This window comes from Pinus tabuliformis, chromosome 2_2 (genome assembly GCF_031772625.1).
Source record: "Pinus tabuliformis cultivar Carrire ecotype Pingquan chromosome 2_2, CPIR1, whole genome shotgun sequence".
Lineage (NCBI taxonomy): Eukaryota > Viridiplantae > Streptophyta > Pinopsida > Pinales > Pinaceae > Pinus > Pinus tabuliformis.
The window spans coordinates 798,668,724-798,683,316 of NC_142300.1; positions in this window are offsets into that span (position 1 = coordinate 798,668,724).

The following is a 14,593-nucleotide window of genomic DNA, read 5'->3' on the forward strand; positions in this document are numbered from 1 at the left end:
ATTAAAAGTTGGTTGATTGCTTCAACAAACTTACTCTAATTCTTATAAATCCAAATTATTAAAAGTGGGTTGATTACTTCAACAAACTTACTCTAGTGTTGTTTTTTGGTTGCACTATCTTGTTGGGCACTTTTATGCATGTAGGTAGTTAAGCTTACTTGGGTTATTTTGCTACCTTTAGAAGAGATTTGTGGCATTCCTTTGCATGGATTTATTTCTTAATAGCCACTTTTATTCTAATTAGTTGGAAAAAAATGATATTAGGTTGAATTAGTTAGTTAATGAGCATAATGATACTCTTTTACAATAGTTTGGTTTTACTTTTTTCATCTACAATATTTTGCTTGTACTTCTGCAATATTTTGTTCGTACTTAATCTTGAGTTGTTCCAAATCTACCGTATATTAAAATATATATTTCATCTACTTTATTTTGTTTGTACTTTTAATCTTGAGTTGTTCCAAATCTACCATATATTAAATATACATATCGAAAGATAATGGTGTTTTTTCAATTTGGTCTGTACCTATAATCTTGAGTCGTTCTAAATCCACTGTATATTAAATATACATATCCAAAAATAATGATGTTTTTTCAATTTGGTTAACAGCTAAGGGCACATGTCAAGAAAACCTTATTTTTGTGGTTGTTGTTAAGCAATCGAGGTCTAACATGGGAGCTTCTCCAAAGAAGAAACTACTATGGCTTAGGCTAGTGTCTTTTTTTAAAGAAGAATAATGTAGTAACCTTTCATATCTTCATGGATTTTTCATATCTTCATGGATTTTCCACTCTCCGTGTAGGGATGAAGTGATAATAAATCCAAATAAGTCTCATTAATATGAGTTCAAGTTCAAAAAACTTTCAAATATGAGTTCACACAAAACTCATTAAAATGTGTAAGACGGGTTATATTTACAACAAAAAAATATATTAGTTTACACAAAAAAGAAATGGAGACTTATAGGGTGCTACTTTATTGGGTGGGATGGGGATTTGGTTGGGAGGGAATGCCAACATTTTTAAATATTGATTTATTATGTTTTCTTAAGGTCATAACTGAAGTATTAGCTTTATTTTATTCTTTTTATTTTTCTATCAGTTTGAAAGGACCACAAATTATTGGTGATTTGAAAATGAATAAGAATTATCTATAAAACTTTGATATGGATCTTATCTAGACTCAATCCCAACCTATTAGATTTTTTTTCTTTATTTAGCTCACTTATCTTTATCAAGAAAAACTTCCCACTCTATTAGAATTCTTTCTTTATTTACCTTACCTATTTGCACTACTTCTCTGTCAAGAAAAACTTAAGGATAGTAACAAATAGAACCAACAAATTTAAACCTCTTTGACTTTAGATAGAGTTCAAAGAACTTAAGGATTGTAACAAATAAAACCAACAACTTTAATCCTCTTTGACTTTAGATAAAGTTCTTTGAACTCTAAATGTATGGAGACTCAAACCTTGTGATTATATAGATGAAGGACCAAACACAGATACAAAACACAATATTTATTACATTGGATTTGAAGCTAAAAGAGAAAACATACTCAAATAAAATCACTTTCAAAAAAAAGTCTATAACTAGCTTAAAATATGATTGCTAACAAAATAATATTTCAAATAATTAATAATTTTTATCATATTTCTAAACATTATGCAATTATGTGTGTTTTTGGTTTATATTCTTATTCTATAGTTCACAAAGATAAGTGGGCCAAATTTATTTACCTCTTTCTTGAAGGTAGACATAATCACTTAGTGACTCACTCATGCCTATGAAAAATTCCTTTAGATAAAATTTTAAAGTACCATAACATTGGTTCTAGAAGAGTTAGTAACTCTCATTTTGACATTTTCAAGACATAATCACTTAGTGACTCACTCATGCCTATGAAAAATTCCTTTAGATAAAATTTTAAAGTAACTACCATAACATTGATTCTAGAGGAGTTAGTAACTCTCATTTTGACATTTTCTATAAAAATTACATGGAGATTGTGTATAGTATTTTGAATACAATAAAAATATTTTTTTAAGAATTTTTTTTTAATGTATTTTTTCCCAATGAAAATAAATAAATAAATTTGTTTTAACAACTTTTTGTAAGGTTCAGATTACACATCTTTAAATATTTTATATCATATTTTAACAAACAAATTATTTTAAACAAAAATATATACATATTATACTTTATTTTGTCGTATTTTTCACCATATAAGATATAGTATTAATTTGCAAAAATCAATTCTATCTATAAAATTCACTTTATTTTATAATAGAGTTTCTATATTTTAATTTAAATATTAATAATTATTAGTAGTGTAGTAGTGATTTATCTTCCATGAAATATTCTAAACTATTCTTAGTAATAATTACACATCAAAGATTGAGATTTATCTCAAAAATAGCTATGTTATTTATCATATTTTAATTATATTAATTAATTTAAAAAAAAAAAGTCATATGAACAAGTCTAATATGAAATGGGTTATGGCTTTCTAGGCATGTGCTCATATGGTAAAACTTTTTTACAAATTCAGGATCTCCATGATAAAGTAATAATGAATTTCCATGGTTAAGAATTTTTTCATGTGTTTTCTTAAATGTATATATGTTTAATAATAAGTTAAAATAAAGCTATAGTTTAGTTAACTTTTGTTATATTTTTAATATTAGCAATGCGAGAATGTTTTGATACCTATTATGAATTGAGATCTATCAAGATTTACCACTAGTTTAATTTATATGGTTGTATTAGTATATTACTATGTCTATACATCCATTTTATTATCTATTTCTTAAGAATTAAGAGTATTAAGGAGATTAAAAACTAAATATAATTTTTTTGAAAATACAAAGGTTAAAAATTTTGATAGATGATTTCATTATTATGATATATATATTTTTAGTTATTATTTTTACATTTTTATTATTATTAAGTATCACTATAATCTATATAGATTTATTTTACTTTGAAATTTATCTATATAATTAAAGAATGGTTTTCACCTTTAAGAATTTGATCCTTTGGAATCTATCTATATGTAAAAGGATTTATAATTAAAAGAATGTATTTCACTTTTTAGGATTTTATCCTTTGGATTTACAATGATCATTATTGTTTATAAATGATGTATATAAACTCCATGTTACACCTGAAAGGAATTAAGTAGTTCTCTCACAACTACAATGTTTTGGTTAAAAGGATTTGAGTTATTTTTCTTCTAAATTTATTCGTTTATAAAGGAAACGATATATATATATATATATATATATATATATATATATATATATATATATATAGCTCTGTGGGGCACTCTCCATCCTAGTATGGTAGAGATGTTGTAATGTATTATGTTGCTTAACATGTTGACAAGGTCAAATAAAAAAGTGAAATAAAAATAAAATAAATATTATAAAATATAATAATTATAATTATAGTTAATAATTAAACTATCCTAGACCCATATTAACATTACATATACCTAGGAACTAGGAGGGATCAAATCTCTCAAAATATGAACCTCTTTAATTTGATCTCTCTGTGCACTTCATAGATCCAAAGTTGAAATATATATATATATATATATATATATAAAGTCACTTTTCATATATTTTACATAAATATAATTATAGTTGAAAATTTATAATTTATAGTCTAAAAAATATTGATGTAAACAATTAATATAAGAATATTTATAAAAAAAAAAAATAATAAATTAAATTATATATTCATAATTATTTTTTTTTGTAGGAAAGTATGAAACTTTACATTAGAAAAAATATAGTGCATAGGTTACATTGAAAGAATCATTGTGAGACCTAGCATCGAGGCCCAACTACTGAGAACTAGATGAGGATCATCTACCCAAAAGAGGAAACCAGGTGGTCTACTGAGGAGAATAGAATTCTAATACTAAGTCATAAAGCATGTAAAAATTAAGAAAGGATTACAAGAAAATATTTTGCCAAAATGTTTGCAGGTGTGGCTATTAATGGATATGACATTGAGAGAACATAAGAAAGATTGCAGCAAAGGAAACAAGAAAGAGAACTTGCTCGTGCCATGTGCTTTCCTTTGGAACTTGAAGAAGCTAGCTTCACTTGACTAGGACCTGTTTTATCACCTCTCCCATTGCCTGGAGATTGAACATCTGGTGTCTCTTCCACTATGAGCAAAACATAGAAGATGGTGCCTTGTGGAGGGGACACCTTATCATAATGATAGGTAGTGATGATAGGCGGAAGCTTCAAGCTACTTGTTGGCTATAGACTATTGATTTGGAGACTCCTAGCCTAATTTGCCTCTATAATTCCCATCACCAGCCAGAAAATGGAGGGAGATGGAGAAGAAGATTGGTGGATGGGATGTTGATCTTCTGACCTTTCTAGAGAGCTTGAGGACATGGAGGTTGTAGGAACGTTTGTAAAATAAATTTTGATGGATATGGAGAGGTTGCAGAGAAAGGTTTTTATTTTGTTTATTTACACATTTGTTTCAACCACCCTTCTCTCAACTCCAAGGTCTGGAGATGTCGCAAAAACACTTTTTGGAAAACCCAGTCCCCATCATTGAGTCTTTTATGTTGCTCAACCTCCAAGGTGGCCACACTATGCAAAATGTGTTCAGGGATGTCAAGGTCAAATAGTTCCATGTGATCGCCAAGACAATGAGCACTAGGCGGGCATCCATGAACTTTACCTTCCCGATGAGTGTGATATTCTTCTCTAATTGGCGTCGATTTGAGAAACCAAAAATCCTACAAAATGAGCTTTGGAAACAATGGTGGGGGGAGCATGATATCTTGGAGCACGTTCCCTTCAAATATTTATAAAGGAGAATGAAGCGGATGACAACACAATTAGTATTAAAGGATGGGCATGAACATTGATTGAATCATTAAAGTGGACAGGAGGATAAAAATGTTGATGCAGAGGGAGTCAATGTGATAGTTGGTTTTACCCTGAGAATGGAATGCTTAGAGGAATGCTGAGAGAATGTATGGGCCTCCTTTTTATCTTATAGATCTTTGATGGATAACTTTCTAAATGGATTTTTTGTTGTGCTTCATGTATTCTTCCCTGCATAATATAGTTTGATTCAATTTGTCAAATAATTGTCGGCCGGATAAGTCGTTCTTGCGAACAAGACCGACCTCCCTAGTATCTATGGATATCTAGAGACAAGCAAACCAAACAAATTCTATCTTTCTCTAAATATGCAATTTATAAATAAAGGCCAACAGGTGTATTAGGCCTACCTCAGGTCCAGTGCTAGTTTGTGGAAGCCACGCTCCGCTTTTCCAAATGAGCTCCCTTTTAAAGAATCTGCAAACACAAACAGACACACACATCAAATACCAACTGTATAGCCAATATAATAAACCATATTTATCATAATGATCAAGGAATTCATGAAATAAACTATAGAAGACAATTTATTGAGAAAAATGAATCTGATTGTATTAACTTTAATCAAAGAAGAACTTTAAAACCTTGGTTCCTTGATGTTGTACAAGCTCCTCCTAGGGTCCAACAAGAATCTCCTCTACTTTGACAAGTTTTACTCTCTTCCCAAAGAAGCCAAAAGTTATGTAATCTCTCCTCTCAAGCTTAACTAGGAATTCTCAATTCCAACAACATTTACCCTAAAAAATGTTCAGCTTTCAATCTCCCCAACAACCAGCCCAATGCCTTAATTTACAGTGCAATGGAGAGAACACTAGGTCCACCTTCAAAGGGATAAAGCCCTCCTTCAAAGGGATAATCTCCTCTCATCAAGGGGTTAGCTCCTTTAGATATGGGATGCATGAACCACCTAAGAGCGAACCAACCACGTCAAGATTCCTTCTAGAAACGTCCAGAATTAACCCAAAGCGAGTTTTTAAGAATAAAATTGCGCCTTTTTTACTTTTACAGGGGTCCGCACCCACTCCTTTAGAGACAGAGCGGGCAGGTCCACAGGTAACATGACCAAGGGGTGCGGGACCGCAGGTAATGGTAAGAGAAAGTGCGGAACCAAAGTTTTATTGATTTTCAAGGACTTTCTCTCATTTTTAAAGCTTGACATGAACAACTGAGGTTTGAGACTTGCAAAGGAGGACAGTATGAGTGGTGATAGACTCACACTAACTGTAGAAAGTCATAGTGACAATATTTTGTGTAACAGATTGCCCCTAAAGTGCGAAGTCAGTAGTAGATGAGGATTTCATTTATCATCTAAGAAGAGTGAAGTACTTTGTCATTTCGAGGATCATCTTGTGGAGACCCTGGTTGGAACCTATAAAAAAATTCAATACAAAATATATATATGAGATCATATCATCGTTGAGGTAGGCATTCCCATACTCAGATCAAAACTGACTAGAAAACTAACTAAACTGCTCTGATATAGGAATGATCTTGCAATACATCACAAGTATAGACACATGTAGACACAGTATGGACATAGCCATCTGTTTATGAATTGTCCACTATATAATGAATAAAAAATTCCTCGCACCCTCGATGGTGGAAACTAGATCCAAGGTCTTGATTTCTACTTCCTGAAATAGTACGGTTCTATCCATGTGAATGAATGTGTCGAAGTCGAACATGGAAGAAACCACTTGATTACCATTCAATGATGTAAACTATTAACAAGTGTGATAGAAACCACTAGTAATGTCAATGGATCTCAAAGTACTCAGTACAATCCATGAAATGTGAAAATATGTGTTGATGTTGAACATGTCACGGAGTCCTTTGATCGAAGTTCAATGATGCAACCTGTCGTTGAAGACGAGAAACCTGCCATTGAGGCATGCATATTCCAAGGTACTAATGATTTCTAGATCATCTTTCTAGATAATGAGCTGAAGTCGATAGAAAGTGATCCATTGTAGGCAAGCCCACAACATGAAATCATAGATCAAGTTTGAAGAAATATAGTTGCAAGGACTGTCTCAGGGATGGTCAAGATGGATGACAGACATTTTGCAGATGAATGGTTTATTTGGACTGACCTCTTGAACACATAATGACACAGCAGATGGTTTAGTGACAATTGACCCAAAGCTAATTCCCAGAAACTGGCTAAAGACTTTCAATATGGTTTTATTAACTGTTAGGCAAAGGATTTCCCAACCCACGTGAACAAAAGGTGTCGTGTTCAAGAGTGGTTAAATGTTTTTCTGAGACACAAAGTATGACAAACAGGTTCGTTTTTCTCTCTTTTCCCCCACCATTTCTGGCAAGTACCTCTTTATTTTTGACAAGCTTGAGGAGGATAACATTTGCTTGATTATAAGCTCATCGCTTCGGATGAGTCCAACTTAGTTTAAATTTGAACCCTAAGAAGGAGTGATCCATTCATGTTTGTAATTGAATAGGTCCTTTACTGTTAAATTTTAACGAGTCCAGTATAAGAGAAACTCGGCATTTTTCAATTTTAGGGAGTCAGAAGAAAAACTTAAGAAAACTCCATGGTTGTCCTTTTTCGTAAATTTGTGTCTCCCAAGCAAGAAAAAGTATAAAATAATACTTGAGAGAACCGCTTGACCATTACGATCAAGGAGTACTTTTCATAATTAGTGTCTCTGATCCGAAAAAGTAAAAAAGCGATCAAGGACACACCGTTTTATTACTAGTATCGAACTTGAAATGACAAAATTCCGACAATCTTTTCATGTTTATACGGTCATAAAAGAGTTGTAAGTGGATCGTCCTTTTAATTCCGTTTTAGCGAGTTTAAAAAGGAAAAACTCGGCAATATTTTCATATTTTACGAGTCAGAAAAGAGCTTAAAGAGGACTCGTCCTAGAGGAATGAGTGGTATAAAGAGTAGCAACTGGTTCCAGCAATGGAGGAATTGCTCAAAACATGTAATCGTTAAGAGGCTCGCTAACAAAACCACTCATAACTGTGGTCCCTCGGGAAATGAAAAACAACCAAGTGAAAGCATATGATCAGCGAAAGAGTTGGTGGCAGTGGAATGAAAACAACCAAGGCTCATCTAACAGAATTTAGCAGATAAAAACAAAAATCACGAGATGTAAAACAGGTATGGGTTCATTTTTACACAAGCTTGAACCATAGAGAACTTTTCTTGGATTCGGTTTCATGTTTACACAAGCTTGAAACGAAAAACTATGCTTATTATAAGTTCGCATTCCCCTAGCATAATGACGCAAAATGAGGTACATGCCCCCCAAGCTTCATTTCATTCAACCAGGTGGATGAAATGAAGGTTTACTTTCAAGATCTTGGAAAGACTCGAGGGAGTTATTTCATTTTTTAGTGAGGTTGACACAGGAAATGAAGTATCCTCAAAACCCTTGTTTCATTTTTTAAACGAGCTTGACACAAGATAAGGAACTATGCTCATGACTCCTTGTTTCATTTTTTAATGAGCTTGACACAAGACAAAGAACTATGCTCATAACATTCTTGATTCATTTTTTTAATGAGCTTGACACAAGACAAGGAACTATGCTGAAGTCTACTCTCTACAATCTACCTATATAACCTACTGATTCATTTTTTTTTTTTTAATGAGGTTGACACAGGAAAAAAAAATTCCTCATACGTGATTCATTTTTTAGCGAGGTTGACTTAGTAATCAGGAACTATCCTCTGACCAACTGATTCATTTTTTAACAAGGTTGACACAGGAAAAGAATTGTCCTCATACCTTATTCATTTTTTTAACGAGGTTGACCTAGTAATAGGAACTATCCTCTGACCAACTGATTCATTTTTTAATGAGGTTGACACAGGAAAAGAACTGTCCTCAGACCTAATTCATTTTTAGCAAGGTTGACTCAGTAACAGGAAATATCCTCTGGCCAACTGATTCAACCAAGGCTAGTAGATGTTTAAGGGCTACCTTGGGTCTAGTGCTAGTTTGTGGAAGCCATGCTCCGTTGATCCAAATGAGCTCATTTTTAAAGAATCTGCAAACACAAACAGACACACATATCAAATAGCATCTGAAAAGCCAATATAATAAAACATATTTATCATGATAATCAAGGAATTCATGAAATAAATCATAGAAGACAACTTATTGAGAAAAATGAATATGATTGTATTAACTTTAATCAAAGAAGAACTTTACAACCTTGGTGCTGTACAAGCTCCTCCAAGGGTCCAGCAAGAATCTCCTCTACTTTGACAGGTTTCACTCTCTTTCCAATGAAGCCAAAAGATATGTAATCTCTCATTTCAAGCTTAACTAGGAAATCTCAATTCCAATAGCATTTACCCTCAAAAATGTTCAGCTTTCCACTTCTCCAAGCCTAATTTTATAGTGAAGAGGAGGAAAGTTACTAGGTCCACCTTCAAAGGGATAAAACCCTCCTTCAAAGGGATGAGCTCCTCTCATCAAGGGGTTAGCACCTATAGTTATGGGATCCATGAACCACCTAGGAGTGAACCAACCATGTCAAGATTCCTTATAGAAACATCCAGAATTAACCCAAAGTGAGTTTTTAAGAATAAACTTGCACCTTTTTTACTTTTACAGGGGTCCCCACCCACTCCTTTAGAGACAGAGCGGGCAGGTCCACACGAAACATGACCAAGGGGTGCGGGTTCGCAGGTAATGGTAAGAGAAAGTGCGGAACCAGATTTTTATTGATTTTCAAGGACTTTCTCTCATTTTTAAATCTTGACATGAAGAGCTGAGTTTTGAGACTTGCAAAGGAGGACATTATGAGTGGTGATAGACTCACACTGACTATAGAAAGTCATAGTGACAATATTTTGTGTAACAGATTGCCCCCTAAAGTGCGAAGTTTGTAGTAGATGAGGATTTCATTTATCATGTAAGAAGAGTGAAGTACTTTATCATTCCGAGGATCATTTTGTAGAGAGCCTGGTTGGAACCTATAAAAAAATTCAATACAAAATATATATATGAGATCATATCATCGCTGAGGTAGGCATTCCCATACTCAGATCAAAGCTGACTAGAAAACTAACTAAACTGCTCTGATATACGAATGATCTTGCAATACATCACAAGTATAGACGCATGTAGACACAGTATGGACGCATCCATTTGTTTATGAATTGTCCACTATATAATGAATACAGTATTCCTCACAGCCTGGATGGTGGAAACTAGATCCAAGGTCTTGATTTCTAATTCCCGAAATAGTACGATTCTATCCATGTGAATGAATGTGTCGAAGTCGAACATGGTAGAAACCACTTGATTACAAGTCAATGATGTAAATTGTTAACATGTGTGAGAGAAACCACCGGTAATGTCAATGGCTCTCAAAGTACTTAGTACAATCCATGAAATGTGAATAGATGTGTTGATGTCGAACATGTCACGGAGTCCTTTGATCAAAGGTTAATGATGCAACCTGTCGTCAAAGGCGAGAAACCTGCCATTGAGGCATGCAAATTCCAAGGTACTGACGATTTCTAGATCATCTTTCTAGGTAAGGAGCTGAAGTCGATAGAAAGCGATCCATTGTAGGCAAGCCCACAACACGAAATCATAGATCAAGTTTGAAGAAATACAGTTGCAAGGACTGACTCAGGGATGGTCAAGATGGATGATAGACATTCTGCAGATGAATGGTTTATTTGCACTGACCTCTTGAATACATAACGACACAACAAATGGTTTGGTGACAATTGACCCAAAGTTAATACTCAGAAACTGGCTGAAGACTTTCAATATGGTTTGATTAACTGTTAGGCAAAGGATTTACCAACCCAGGTGAACAAAAAGTGTTATGTTCAAGAGTTGTTAAATGTTTTTTTGAGAAAAAAGGTATGACAAACAGGTTCATTTTTCTCTCTTTTCCCCCACCATTTCTGGCAAGTACCTTGACAAGCTTGAGGAGGATAACATTTGCTTGATTATAAGCTCATCGCTTCGGATGAGTTCAACTTAGTTTAAACTTGAACCCTATGAAGGAGTGGTCCGTTCCTGTTTGTAATTGAACATGTCCTTTATTGTTAAATTTTAATGAGTCCAGTATAGGAGAAACTCGGCGTTTTTCAATTTTAAGGAGTCAAAAGAAAAACTTAAGAAAACTCCATGGTTGTCCTTTTTCATAAATTTGTGTCTCCCAGGCCTGAAAAGGTATCAAATAATACTTGAGAGAACCACTTGACCATTACGATCAAGGAGTACTTTTCATAATTAGTGTCTCTGATCGGAAAAAGTAAAAAAACGATCAAGGACACATCATTTTATTACCAGTATCAAACTTGAAACGCCAAAATACCGACAACCTTTTCATGTTTATACGGTCAGAAAGGAGTTGTAAGTGGGTCGTCCTTTTAATTCTGTTTTAGCAAGTTTAAAAAGGAAAAACTCGGCGATTTTTTCATATTTTACGAGTCAGAAAAGAGCTTAAAGAGGACTCATCCTAGAGGAACAAGTGGTATAAAGGGTAGCAACTGGTTCCAGCAATGGAGGAACTGCTCAAAACATGTAATGGTTAAAGAGTCTGGCTAACAAAACCACTCATAACTGCGGTCCCTCAGGAAAGGAAAAACAACCAAGTGAAAGCATATGATCAGCCAAAGAAATGGTGGCAATGGAATGAAGACAACCAAGGCTCATCTAACAGAATTTAGTGGATAAAAACGGTAATCACGAGATGTAAAACGGGTATGGGTTCATTTTTACACAAGCTTGAACCATAGAGAACTTTTCTTGGATTCAGTTTCATGTTTACACAAGCTTGAAATGAAAAACTATGCTTGTTATAAGTTCGCATTCCCCCAGCGTAATGACGCAAAATGAGGTACATGACCCCCAAGCTTCATTGCATTCAACCAGGTGGATGAAATGAAGGTTTACTTTCAGGATCTTGGAAAGACTCGAGGGAGTTGTTTCATCTTTTAGTGAGGTTGACACAGGAAAAGAAGTATCCTCAAAACCCTTGTTTGATTTTTTAAATGAGCTTGACACAAGATAAGGAACTATGCTCATGACTCCTTGTTTCATTTTTTAACGAGCTTGACACAAGACAAAGAACTATGCTCATAACATCCTTGATTCATTTTTTTAATGAGCTTGACACAAGACAACAAACTATGCTCAAGTCTACTCTCTACAATCTACCTATATAACCTATTGATTCATTTTATTTTATTTTAATGAGGTTAACGCAGGAAAAGAACTGTCCTCATACCTGATTCATTTTTTAGCGAGGTTGACTCAGTAATAGGAACTATCCTCTGACCACCTGATTCATTTTTTAACGAGGTTGACACAGGAAAAGCATTGTCCCCATACCTGATTCATTTTTTTACGAGGTTGACTCAGTAATAGGAACTATCCTCTGACCAACTGATTCATTTTTTAATGAGGTTGACACAGGAAAAGAACTGTCCTCATACCTGATTCATTTTTGAGCGAGGTTGACTCAGTAACAGGAACTATCCTCTGACCAACTGATTCAATAAAGGCTAGTAGATGTATAAGGCCTACCTCGGATCCAGTGCTAGTTTGTGGAAGCCACACTCCATTGATCCAAATGAGCTCCTTTTTAAAGAATCTGCAAACACAAACATGGACACATATCAAATAGCATCTTAAAAGCCAATATAATAAAACATATTTATCATGATGATCAAGGAATTCATGAAATAAATCATAGAAGACAACTTATTGAGAAAAATGAATCTGATTGTATTAACTTTAATCAAAGAATAACTTTACAACCTTGGTGCCTTGATGTTGTACAAGCTCCTCCAGGGTCCAACAAGAATCTCCTCTACTTTGATAAGTTTCACTCTCTTCCCAATGAAGCCAAAAGGTATGTAATCTCTCATTTCAAGCTTAACTAGGAAATCTCAATTCCAACAGCATTTACCTTAAAAAATGTTCAGCTTTCCACTTCTCTAGCAACCAGCCCAATGCCTCAATTTACAGTGCAGAGGAAGGAAGTTATTAGGTCCACCTTCAAAGGGATAAAGCCCTCCTTCAAAGAGATAAGCTCCTCTCATCAAGGGGTTAGCTCTTTTAGTTATGGGATGCATGAACCACCTAGGAGCGAACCAACCACGTCAAGGTTCCTTCTAGAAACATCCAGAATTAACCCAAAGTGTGTTTTTAAGAATAAACTTGTGCCTTTTTTACTTTTACAGGGGTTCGTACCCACTCCTTTAGAGACAGAGCGGGCAGGTCCACAGGGAACATGACCAAGGGGTGCGGGACCGCAGGTAATGGTAAGAGAAAGTGCGGAACTAGAGTTTTATTGATTTTCAAGGACTTTCTCTCACTTTTAAAGCTTGACATGAAGATCTGAGGTTTGAGACTTGCAAAGGAGGACAATATGGGTGGTGATAGACTCACACTCACTGCAGAAGGTCATGGTGACAATATTTTGTGTAATAGATTGCCCCCTAAAGTGAGAAGTTTGTAGTAGATGAGGATTTCATTTATCATCTAAGAAGAGTGAAGTACTTTATCATTTCGAGGATCATCTCGTGGAGAGCCTGGTTGGAACCTGTAAAAACATTCAATACAAAATATATATATGAGATCATATCATCGCTGAGGTAGGCATTCCCATACTCAGATGAAAACTGACTAGAAAACTAACTAAACTGCTCTGATATAAGAATGATGTTGTAATACATCACAAGTATAGACACATGTAGAAACAGTATGGACGCAGCGATCTGTTTATGAATAGTCCACTGTATAATGAATACAAAATTCTTTGCAGCCTGGATGGTGGAAACTAATTTCAGGGTCTTGATTTCTACTTCCCGAAATAGTACGATTCTATCCATGTGAATGAATGTGTCGAATTCGAACATGGAAGAAACCACTTGATTACCAGTCAATGATGTAAACTGTTAACAAGTGTGAGAGAAACCACCAGTGATGTCAATGGTTCTCAAAGTACTCAGTATAATCCATGAAATGTGAATATATGTGTTGATGTTGAACATGTCATGGAATCCTTTGATCGAAGTTCAATGATGCAACCTATCATCGAACACAAGGAACCTGTCATTGAGGCATACAGATCCCAAGGTACTGATGATTTCTAGATCATCTTTCTAGATAATGAGTTGAAGTCGATAGAAAGTGAACTGTTGTAGGCAAGCCCACAACACGAAATCATAGATCAAGTTTGAAGAAATATAGTTGCAAGGACTGTCTCAGGGATGGTCAAGATGGATGGCAGACATTTTTCAGATGAATGGTTTACTTGCACTGACCTCTTGAACACATAACGACACAGCAGATGGTTTGGTGACAATTGACCCAAATCTAATACTCAGAAACCGGTTGAAGACTTTCAATATGGTTTGATTAACTGTTAGGAAAAGGATTTCCCAACCCAGGTGAACAAAAAGTGTCGTCTTCAAGAGTGGTTAAATGTTTTTCTGAGACACAAAGTATGACAAATAGGTTCATTTTTCCCTCTTTTACCCCACCATTTCTGGCAAGTACCTCTTTATTTTTGACAAGCTTGAGGAGGATAACATTTGCTTGATTATAAGCTTATCCTTCGGATGAGTCCAACTTAGTTTAAATTCGAACCCTAAGAAGGAGTGGTCCGTTCCTGTTTTTAATTGAACAGGTCCTTTACTGTTAAATTTTAACAAGT